The following is a 12,837-nucleotide window of genomic DNA, read 5'->3' on the forward strand; positions in this document are numbered from 1 at the left end:
CAAATACATAAACGTTATTGTAACTCATTGCAAATAACAAGAGAACCAAACATTTTTAGTTGAAATACAGAAACATGGTAAAATGTCACAGCCTGAATCTTGAACACAGACTAGGAAGAGATATGCAAGTTCTTGTCTGCTTGACTAAAGTAGAAGTGACATATCCCCCTTCTCAGGCCCAATCCCCTCAGGCCCTGTGACTGAGACTCTGTGTGTGTGTGTGTGTGTGTGTGTGTGTGTGTGTGTGTGTGTGTGTGTGTGTGTGTGTGTGTGTGTGTGTGTGTGTGTGTGTGTGTGTGTGTGTGTGTGTGTGTGTGTGTGTGTGTGTGTGTGTGTGTGTGTGTGAGGGTGTGTGAGGCTGTGTGTGTGTGAGGGTGTGCATGTGTGTGTCTCTGAAGGAGCCAGAGTGAGTCTCTCTCCAATAACATGTTTCACAGGCATGCTGTTGGTTATTTTCTCCAGTTCATGTTATCCATGCATTGTTTGTCTCCTGGTTATTTTCTCCATTGTCAACAATGGAAATCAAGACACTGACTAAATGAACACAATTATACTCAACTAACAGCACTTTCAGCGACCACAATCTCTTATTTCTTTGCCATTTATATTTATAGGGAGACATTGCACATCAGTCACCAACATCTACAATTATTTCTCTTTTAAATTTGAAAGATTTGGCATCAGATGGCATTGGATCGATCGGTATAGTTACCATGGCTACGAGGGTTATGGGGGGGAGAGAGAGGGAACGTGCAAGGAGCCCACACAAACACTCCAAGACACACACACAGACACACGAATGTGCATGCACACAAACACGCACACACACACTGAGGCAGGGACAATGTGGGCAGTCAAAGTCATCGCTGACTGAGGGGGCTGTTGAATGAGAACAGGCAGGGTGCTGTCCAAGGTCCTGGTTCTGAAGTACAGGGAACATTGCTGTATGGTAAAGAACAGAATGAGCGATCCCGTAATAAGAATGTGTGTGTGTCAGTGTAACACATAACATATTGAGAACAATGACTACTGACCATTCCTTCTATTCCACATCACCAGCGTAAATGTGCCAAAAAGGACATAAAGCCTTTATGTATTGAATATCCGCGGGCTGTGGACAGCGTCAATACAACATGATATGAAAACAGTCACACAATAAAGACAATCATGAGGTTAGCATCAGATTTATACCATCATACAGAGATCAGCTATTGAGCAGAGAAGCAGGACATTATATCATGATTATGGCTGGTCTGGCTCAGCCGGGAGAATGCTGTCTGCCTCTCGTTCTCCCGCAATGAAGAGGATCAATAAACCAGAGGGGTGTATCAGATGGGCCGTGCTGAGCTGGGAAGACCGTGCATATGTCAGGCACTGGCTATACTGGTGATGGCCGTAGGAGACTTGTGTGTGTGTGTGTGTACACCCCCTTAAGCAGTGGTGCACACACACACACAAACTGTACCCCCCTCCCCAACACACACATGAAGTCTAATATATAACTAATGTGCATCCCACCTATTCATAACTCCACACCATCTGGATGTGCAGACAAAATAATAACGTAGTATATCACAAACATCTCGTTCCTTCCTCATCGCCTCCTGCCTCTCTCCCCTCTCTCCATCAACTAACTTCACCAGCCTGTCTCTTCTCCAGCGACACGTCAGTCCCAGGTTGGCACCACTATATTGCACTCATTTGGGACAGGAGATTTACAAGCTGTTCGGGATACAACATCAGCACACTTTGTTCAGATCTGTTTTTTTCATTTGCCCCAAAAGGAAATATTGAATCTACTGTATCCTACTGTGCCACCAAAAAAACGTTCCTGTGCCGCGATCCAACTAGATCTAAATCTATTGCCATGCTGGTGAATGGTGGGTTGTAGCTGCTGTATGTTGATGTTTAGAAACAGCAACCGCTATATGATGTAGTATGGAGCACTGTGTTTATTAAAAAAAATGCATTTCTGGTGATTCTGGATGAGAGATCCATATACACATTCACAAGTGAGCATAAACACACACACACACACACACACACACACACACACACACACACACACACACACACACACACACACACACACACACACACACACACACACACACACACACACACACACACGGTTACATTACACAAATTTAATGCCCCATTCCCCCTTATTAATCTTGAGTTCTGTCCACATTTCCACTCTCTTTTAACATTAGGGGGCCGCCACATGCTGCACCCCAAACAAAAGGGTTCAGTTTATTCTTCATTGGGGGTTCACACATGGACATTACCCCTAAAGGAAGGCCTCACTGCCAGCTGCCACCCATAATTAACTGGCCTTGCCTTGCCTATCAGTGATTATGTCTGACCTGGCTAATAAGGCGAGGGTGGGTCCCGTACGTGTGGCATGAGCCAGTGGTTTCTGTTGGATCCACTTGTCACATCCACTGTTGTCTGTGCTGAGACGAGGCAATTCCATGTGCTACTGGTGACTATCGGGACTCTCTCACATTAATCTTGATACGTTTATGATTGACCTAGAATATGATTTATCCAGAATGTAATTGATCTATACTGATAATCTCCACCCGGCACAGCCAGAAGAGGACTGGCCATCCCACATAGCCTGGTTCCTCTCTAGGTTTCTTCCTAGGTTTTGGCCTTTCTAGGGAGTTTTTCCTAGCCACCGTGCTTCTACACCTGCATTGCTTGCTGTTTGGGGTTTTTAGGCTGGGTTTCTGTACAGCACTTTGAGATATCAGCTGATGTAGGAAGGGCTATGTAAATAAAATTTGATTGATTGATTGATGAGTAAGTGTATGATGTGATTGTTTATGATGGATAAGAATCACATGAAATGATAATTTGATGAATGGATATGAACTGTTTACCAGTGCTTGGCTTGGTCTGAAACAGGTTCCAATACTGATTTTGGGTGAAGGTACTGTTTATATTTAGGTGCAGGAGCTCCACAATACTTTTGAGCTAATATTCTATAAGAAGAACAGGAGCTCAAGCAGTAGAAAGTTTCAGGTGCCGGTGCTAATCTCCGGTGAGCTCCTGTCCAAGCCAAGCACTGCTGTTAACAGTATTTAGGTGCAGGATCATACTGTAGAAACGTGCCTGTCCCCAACTCAGTAATCTATGAGCAAATATAATTTCACTGCCATGTAAGTCAACATTGTAAATCTGAATGAATTAATAATAAGTTAATCAAAGTGTTGAAATGAATGGCTGTCATGAAATATTAATGCTTGACATTCTCCAGGTTGCTGTGCCTGTGCTGTAGCTGAATGACTCCAGATTAAAGTCGAACCAGACAGAGATTATATGGTTTATGCCATTAAGTAAATTGTATTCCTTGTAATTCCATTCCAACATTTGTGGTATGTACAGCTTTTAGTATGTTCCATTCCATTTCATAGTTTGCATTGAGCATGGCAGTGTGCGGGTCTTTCTAAACCAGGGTATATTCAGCGGGTGTGACCACTCTATATCTGTTTCACTCTCTCTCTCTCTCTCTCTCTCTCTCTCTCTCTCTCTCTCTCTCTCTCTCTCTCTCTCTCTCTCTCTCTCTCTCCTCTCTCTCTCTCACTCTACCCCTCTTTCCCCCCCTATCTCTCTCTCTACCCCTTTTTCTCTCTCTCTCTCTCTCTCTCTCTCTCTCTCTCTCTCTCTACCCCTCTTTCCCCTCTCTCTCTCTCTCTCTCCCTCTCTCTCTCTCTCTCTACCCCTCTTTACCCCTCTCTTCTCTCTCTCTCTCTCTCTCTCTCTCTCTCTCTCTCTACCCCTCTTTCCCTCTCTCTCTCTCTCTCTCTCTCTCTCTCTCTCTCTACCCCTCTTTCCCTCTCTCTCTCTCTCTCTCTCCTCTCTCTCTTCTCTCTCTCTCTCTCTCTCTCTCTCTCTCTCTCTCTCTCTCTCTCTCTCTCTCTCTCTCTCTCTCTCTCTCTCTCTCTCTCTCTCTCTCTCTCTCTCTCTCTCTCTCTCTCTCTACCCCTCTTTCTCTCTCTCTCTCTCTCTCTCTCTCTCTCTCTCTCTCTCTCTCTCTCTCTCCCTCTCTCTCTCTCTCTCTCTCTCTCTCTCTCTCTCTCTCTCTCTCTCTCTCTCTCTCTCTCTCTCTCTGTCTGTCTACTTCGTCTTGTTCTAGAGGCGAGAGATCAGTTCGCAGCAGTGGGGAGCTGGTGTTTGGCCTGGGGGGGCCTCGGACACAGATTCTGTCATTGTTCCACAGCTGCCACTCTGCCCACCTCCCCCTTCCTCATCCCTCCCTGTCCTTCCTCCATCCCATCCACCCCCTGGGCCTTCTCCTTCGCTACGGTCCATCCTTACCCAAGGGCGTCACTCTCCTCCGCCTCTCTAATAAAGAGTGACACATGTCCAGAGGACTGATTCTAACTCTGAAACAAGGCCCTGCCCCTGCCTCCCCCATTTTGGCCCATTGACTACGGTGGTGGAGCTCGGTGGTGGTGGCCCCTGCCACAGTGATGAGAGGATATACCCAAGAGGCATCAGCGGTTACAAAACGGGGCTAGCAAAGGGCAATTGCAATTCTATGAATTATGAAGAGCTAATTGTTTTTATTCATGAGCTGTGTGATTGATATTAGGGGAAAATGAAAGTCTCTAATTGTCTCCTGATATGAGGAATGTCCTATAGAACCGGACGGTCTGCCGTTGGGTGAGATATCAAATAGACAATTCCCATAGGGCGTCTTTGTGATGGTCCGCTGACACATCACTCAAAATAATTCACATTGCATTGTTGTTCTCTGACGGTCTGTGACTTTTTGGTTTGTAGTTGTCTGCCATGCACCCATTGTTGTTACATCCCCAATTCAGAATCAATACGGATATGCAGCTACAGTCTATGGATGGAAAATGAATGTGACTTAAAAAAATATCCTGTGTTCCCCCCTGCCGTGAGGCACCACGTGACCCATAATTAACACCCAGAAGGAAGAACACCTTAACTGACTCAGGTTAGCGTAAATGAAACGGCAGGAGGAAGAAAGCTGTAAAGCGATGAGGGCCAGCAGCAGCAAAGCAGCACATACCTGATGCCATTAAATGCAATTTCCCCTGTGTGTCAGCCCCATCCATTTGTCAGCTGCTAACACTGCGCGCTTTATTAAAAAAACTCATCCGCTTCAATTAACTGGCCCTGCAAAGCAGTTGAACTCCGCTTTAATCCTGTCGAGATGTTTAAACAGGCAGAGTGTTACATACAGTAGGAGGACATCATTTCAAAGCCCTGTCAGATTTATTTCCCTCTTAGGTGGAGCAGTGGTACTGTATTGGCCCATGTGAGTTTGCAGGTTTTTACCTCGTAGACATGTGCTGCGAGCCTCAGTTCTAGCTCCACTGACGTGACACCAGCTTCACAAGACCCAGTGTGTTTCTGCAGCTTCCTGTGGAGCCTCAACCCCCTCCCACCTCGCCCCTTCTGAGGGGAGGTGGCTGTTGGCACGGTGCTGTCGCCAGGGGAACCTGGGTGGGTGGCGCCGACAGGGTAGGGAGAGAGGTGTAAATTGGGTGAGTGCTGGATGCAAAGCCGTTAGTGGAAGCTGGGGAAGTTTCTCTCGCTGCTTTGTGCCACACACTTACACCCCTGGAGGGGATAGGATGATGAGAGAGAGAGAAAGAGAGAGAGAGAGAGAGAGAGAGAGAGAGAGAGAGAGAGAGAGAGAGAGAGAGAGAGAGAGAGAGAGAGAGAGAGAGAGAGAGAGAGAGAGAGAGAGAAAGAGAGATGTGGCAGGGGAGGGTCATGGGGTCATGATAGTGATCGTGATTGTGGGTAAACAGGTATCCCCCCCATCAGATCCCATTTATCAATTTGACGTTAATGAAATATGAAAATGTAATCAGTGAAACAGAATTTGAAAGCCAAGCAGGTGTGACTCTGCCTTTGATCGTAAGCGCTCCCCGCCGTAATTACGCCCGGAACCGTTCTCCACCATCAGGGGGCCAGTTCCAGATTATGTATTTTTAATCAGAGTTGTTAGCATCCGTGATGGATGCCCGTTTACTCAACACTAACCTCGGATGACGTCTGTCATGTTCACTAGCTGTGCATTAACATGGCTGTCCTGGATACTACTGCGAGGTGAGCCTCCTTCGACAAACCCGCCTCACAGCCACATCTATATGAATATATCCCTATGGTCCCCATGCCTGACCTACAATCTACCCTGATCTACTGTACTGTAGGCTACTGCAGATTCAGCCAATTACCAAAATGGCCCTTGTGGAAAGATCCTAAACACTGGCGATTGTATAAGAGTTGTTTGATGTATGATGAAACCCACATGTATTACGACCTTTCATATGTTCAACCCTCTGCCTAATGATGACATGATACACACTGCTGCTGTATACTCTCAGTAGAACACACAACATGCCACCTGAACATGGATCCACACAGTTCATTTAGAGACAAAACAATGTGTGTTTGTCTTCCCCCAGTGAGTGTGGGCCTAACTGGACCGTGTGCTAACCTCACACAGCTGCATAGTCCCCTTGAGGGTGTGTGACACAGGCGACTGTTGAGAAGACACGGACTGCACACTGAGCCTTTCGTTTCCGTACAACAGTGTTCTGGCATACGCAGGCCTGGCGCTACTGCTCAATCTCTGACTCCGTCAGATAGAGTTACCATCAGCTGTATGCTGTAGCCGACACTGTCAGGTTGATGTCATTGCATTCCATCGAGTTCTGCTGCGAAGATCTGTTTGTGAAAACCCTCATTTATTCATACCTCAACTGAAATATACGCTAGTCCACACCACATGCAAGTTTCATATCTGCCGCATGCTGGCGGTTTGAAGAACACATGGAATGGCACAATCAGAGCTCCAGCATCTCTAAATATCCCTGTCAATCAAAACCCGTTTCCTCTGAGTGCGTTTTCTATCTGTCAAGGGTCATAGAGAGTGAGGATGAGGCCTCCTTCTATCCATCTCTCCACCGCTCCCTCCCTCCCCCCCGGATCCTCAGAGGTGTATCTCCACCTTGTGCATTTCGTCTGGGCATGACCTGTTGCTAGGTAACCCTGGGTCACAGCTGCACACTAAAGTGGACCCTTTTTTATTTATCAGTGAGTTATGTGGGAGACAGGCTGTAATTTATTAGTTTGATATTGCAAGGCAGAGCAGAGTTTGGGATTATAAAGGAGAGGGCCTATTGCTCATCAGAAAGCTCATTCTGAGTCCATGCTGGGTCCCACTTGACAGCATTCCACTCAGACCATCATAAAATTGTAGATTCACAACCTTTTTTACCAAGTAAATGATAAAGTATTAATGGATACAAAACACATGATAATTGCTTTTTTTTATAGATTTGAGCAGATTTTGTCTGACCTTCTGACTTTGCAAAAGTAGCTAACTAGTCTATCTCAGTATAAACCTGTTTTAGTGTTTGTATAGTTTCATATTTTCTTTGTGAGGTGAATGTTACCAATATGTACAGTATTGGTAATGAGGCAGTTATTGTGGAAACAAGTTGCCTTTTTCAGTTTCATACATTTTCTACAATTACATTGACAAGAAGCAAAAAATGAACTGTGTTATATTTCCATGATTTAATCTTGACGTTCCAACACTTTGGTGCTGCATTAATTCCTGCTGCATCTGTTGTAGTTGAATGTGCCAAGCAGGCAGGCATGGGCTCCCTTTCCCTGTGTTTACCTCGTTGGCCTAATGAAAGCACACGGTCGCATCCTGGTCTCACCAATGACGCGCTTTGTTAAATTCTCCCTCTAATGTGCGTGTGATGAATATTTCTCAGATGGTTCCTCTAGGCCATATCTGATCAAAACAAATGCACCTGCACTTTTTGCAACTGCAACTCCCCTGAGACCAGTAAAAATTGACTCCCTGGCTTCCTCCACGAGGCAATTATGTGCCATCTGTTCCCTTCTTGGTGGTTCCAGCTCGTTTTGTTTCTGCGATTGTTCCCCTAATATCATACCCCTGAAAGTGTTAAAAGAGGGGGGTACACAAAATGAGGAGTGGCATCGGAGGAATTAATCAAATCTAGCGGCAGAACCGGATCCGCACCTTTGAAAGACGATAGTCCCATTAGAGAGAACAGACTATTAACATATTTATGAACTGATATCGAGAGATGCAAAATAATAAGATATAATGTGGAATATGACTTTTTTGTCCATCTCTGGTACTCAACGAGTAATGTTATTTTCTTAATTATTTATCTACGCATCAGTCGCTGTGTATGCTGGGAAAACCTGGCAAGACTAGAATTAAATAGATCATATTTGGTGATAACCCATATGTGGCGCTGTCGTGTGTGTTTGTAATATAAGGCACGATGTATCACATAATTTTTTGTTACAGTTAACTATTGGTCCCATTACTCTCTGTCACACAAACAGAAGCGAGAGGCATGTAGATTTAATTGCACCCTGGTAGGAGGCGGGCGGGCAGCTGGCTTGTGGAGTTTAACAGTCGTATCAATAACATGCGAGGTCTGATACGACTGTGGGCCAATATCATTTCCCATTGATGCTGACAGACCAACGATAGTAATAATCAGTCAGCCAGGCAGGGAGCCTCCAGGACTCGGTGTGACATTCAAAAACACGGACGTCTGAGGACCCATCTGTGTCTAAGGAGAAGTTTCACCACGTGTGTGTCGCTCCGTGAAGGAGTGTCGGACAGAGAATGCTGGATCTCAGAGAGGAAATAGCTGTTAGCCTCTCAGGCTAAAGAAGAAGCAGAGGAATTAATTATCTTATCAGTGGTTTGGAGTGGTGGGCTCTCAGCTAGCGGAGGACACAAAGACACAACTGGTACTGTCTGTAGCAGATGGACAGAGATCGTTAGTTACAGTACATAGTGTTAAGATGTGATGGTAGGCCTACCTATTTAATCTGAGTTTATAATATAACATGGGTGTCATATCTTCCTGACATCCTTTATGTCAGAGAAAATTGTCTCTAAGAAAACGTATCATATCCAAGTTGATAGGTAATATGTTTACTCCCAGATGCATCGGTGCATAAACTACACCTCAATGTTTCACAGTTCAAACAAGTGCTGTTTTTTTCTACATGATGAGTCATATTCTTGGGTCCCCCAGGAGGGAGGAGCCTAGCAACAGAACAAACACAAGACAGGATTAAACGCTGATCATAATAAAGAGGATGAGAAGGATAGATACTGTGAAGCATGACTGAGAGACCTAACAGCAGCGGACCATGGGCCCAACCCAGTCGACCCAGTGGTAGGACCAGTAGTTAGCCACCACAGCAGGCCCAGTGTTAGGACCAGTAGTTAGCAATCACAGCAGGCCCAGTGTTAGAGTAGTTAGCCACCACAGCAGGCCCAGTGTTAGGAACAGTAGATAGCCACCACAGCGGGCTCTGTGTTAGAGTAGTTAGCCACCACAGCAGGCCCGGTGTTAGAGTAGTTAGCCACCACAGCAGGCCCAGTGTTAGGGTAGTTAGCCACCACAGCAGGCCCAGTGTTAGGACCAGTAGTTAGCCACCACAGCAGGCCCAGTGTTAGGACCAGTAGTTAGCCACCACAGCAGGCCCAGTGTTAGGACCAGTAGTTAGCCACCACAGCAGGCCCTGTGTTAGAGTAGTTAGCCACCACAGCAGGCCCAGTGTTAGGACCAGTAGTTAGTAATCACAGCAGGCCCAGTGTTAGGAACAGTAGATAGCCACCATAGCGGGCTCTGTGTTAGAGTAGTTAGCCACCACAGCAGGCCCAGTGTTAGAGTAGTTAGCCACCACAGCAGGCCCAGTGTTAGGGCTAGTAGTTAGCCACCACAGCAGGCCCAGTGTTAGGACCAGTAGTTAGCCACCACAGCAGGCCCAGTGTTAGGACCAGTAGTTAGCCACCACAGCCGGCCCAGTGTTAGGGCCAGCAGTTAGCCACCACAGCAGGCCCAGTGTTAGGACCAGCAGTTAGCCACCACAGGCCCAGTGGACCAGTGTTAGCCACCACAGCAGGTCCAGTGTTAGGGTAGTTAGCCACCACAGCAGGCCCAGTGTTAGGACCAGTAGCCACCACAGCAGGCCCAGTGTTAGGACCAGTAGTTAGCCACCACAGTGTTAGGGCAGTTAGGCAGGTCCAGTGTTGTTAGCCACCACAGCAGGTCCAGTGTTAGGGTAGTTAGCCACCACAGCAGGCCCAGTGTTAGGACCAATAGGTAGCCACCACTGCAGGCCCAGTGTTAGGACCAGTAGTTAGCCACCACAGCAGGCCCAGTGTTAGGACCAATAGGTAGCCACCACTGCAGGCCCAGTGTTAGGACCAGTAGTTAGACACCACAGCCAGCCCAGTGTTAGGACCAGCAGTTAGCCACCACAGCAGGCCTAGTGTTAGAGTAGTTGGCAGTGGATGAATGGCCCGGCAATGGGACTCAGAATTTCGTCACGATATCTCTGTGCATTTAAATTGCAGTCGATAAAATGCAATTGTGTTCGTTGTCCGTAGCTTATGCATGCCCATGCCATAACCCCACTGTTCACAACGTTGACATCAGCAAACCGCTCGCCTATACAACACCATACACGCTGTCTGACATCTGCCTGGTTGAAACCAGTATTCATCCATAAAAAGCACAATTCTCCAGCTTGCCAGTGAGCATTTGCCCACTGAAGTCAGTTACGAGATCGAACTGCAGTCGGGTCAAGACCCTGATGAGGACGACGAGCACGCAGATGAGCTGACAGTTTGTGCAGAAATTCTTTGGTTGTGCAAACCCACAGATTTATCAGCTGTCCGGGTGGCTGGTCTCCGACGATTCCGCAGGTGAAGAAACCGGATATAGAGGTCCTGGGCTGGCATGGTTACATGTGGTCTGCGGTTGTGAGGCCGGTTGGATGTCCTGCCAAATTCTCTAAAATGACGTTGGAGGCGGTTTATGGAAGATAAATTAACATGAAATGATCTGACAACAGCTCTGGTGGACATTCTTGTAGTCAGCATGCCAATTTCACGCTCCCTCAATACTTGCGACATCTGTGGCATTGTGTTGGGTGACAAAACTACACAATTTAGAATGGTCTTTAATTGTCCCCAGCACAAGGTGCACCTGTGTAACGATCGTTCTGTTTAATCTGCTTCTTGATTTGACACACCTGTCAGGGTAATGGATTATCTTGGTAAAGGAGAAATGCTCACTAACAGGGATGTGAACACATTTGTGCATATGGAACATTCCTGGGATCTTTTATTTCAGCTCATGGGACCAACACATTGCATGTTGCGTTTATATTTTTGTTCAGTATAAGAATGAAAGAACAATGATGTTAAAAAGTTTAGCAAACATCTGAAATTCATACACTGCGCTCTACATTTCATACACTTTGTTGTGGAACAGTAATAACATTCCACCATCCTGCAGGTGGACTGCTGTTTATGTAGCATTGGAGACTCAGGATGTTGACAGTGACGCACTCACCCTCCCAGAATACCGACGGTGACAGTCAGTTTGATGCAGAAAGGTGCCATGAGTGGCTTGCTCTGCCTGTTGACGGCACTCATGCAGACCGTTAGTAAGTGGCCTCCACTAGAAAACAAGAGTGAACAAGTTAAACTAATTATTTATCTTTACTATTACAGGCCTACTCCATACCAGAAGTAACTACCAACCTATAGAGATGAAATTACAATTTAAGATTTTTTTCCCCGTATATATATATATTTTTTTTTAAAATTATATGTCGCTACCAACCTCACTGCTGTTGTGATGGCTACGCAGATGGACAGGGCAACCCCATATACCACAGGTGGCTGCAGTTCCAGTATCCGTTAAGTTTTTCATCTCTGAAACCAACTGGTGAAGATGAAGAAGGCTGTCCCGAAAAACTCTGCAACGGGGTTGATGTTCTTCTTTTCAGGTGGTTTCTCACATTCACGTTTGCATGTATGCAAGGGCTCCCGAGTGGCGCAGCGGTCTAAGGCACTGCATCTCATCACTACAGACACCCTGGTTTGATTCCAGGCTGTATCACAACTGGCCGTGATTGGGAATACCATAGGGCGGCATACAATTGGCCCAGTGTTATCCGGGTTTGGCTGTGGTAGGCTGTCATTGTAAATAAGAATAAATACAAAGGTTGTTCACCAAAGTTAATGGCAGAATTACCCTAGCTAGCTACAGCAGCTAACATGAAAACACACTCTCATTCCTTAGTAGCGGAGTTAGCAAACATTTTTCTCAAAACATTCCCATTTGGAAAACAATAAAAAAAATACAGCAGGTGTCAAAAAACTGACTCCAAATGCTTCTGTCAGGTTTTGATTTAGCTTGGTTGTTTTAAAATCAATATAAACAATGTAGCTAAGTTGCTCAAGTCATGGGGAGTTATGCAAATTGCTCAATTACACCCACAGTGTGAAAGCAAACCAACCCAAACAGATCTATATGGGCTCACAGACATCATCAATATCAGAACAGCAGTGGCAAGTCACACAACTTATCCTTCCTTTACTATCTGCTGACATCTAGTGGTTATAACGTGCAAGTGAAATGATGTTCCACCTGTGATCTCTAAGTCTATTTGACTAATATTGTGCAGCGCCTCCAACATCATCATGATGCAGCCTATTTACCTTTTGACAAGTTATGACCTTGCAAGGGCATGGGATGGTTGACTGTGGCATCTTGCTTGAAACCCACAGTACACAGATTTTTGAAGTTGGATGGGGTTATCTTGCATCTTGTCATGTGATCTGTAAAGAGGAATAAGGTAGTAAGTAGGCTGTATTATGTTGGCGAACTTGAATTTGGTTTGATTTGGGTTTGACAGAGGGTTTGTGTGCATGAGAGAAATTGACAGTGTAAGGGAATTTAGATATGCAGTCCG

Source organism: Oncorhynchus keta, chromosome 37, assembly GCF_023373465.1.
Source record: "Oncorhynchus keta strain PuntledgeMale-10-30-2019 chromosome 37, Oket_V2, whole genome shotgun sequence".
Taxonomy (NCBI): Eukaryota; Metazoa; Chordata; class Actinopteri; order Salmoniformes; family Salmonidae; genus Oncorhynchus; species Oncorhynchus keta.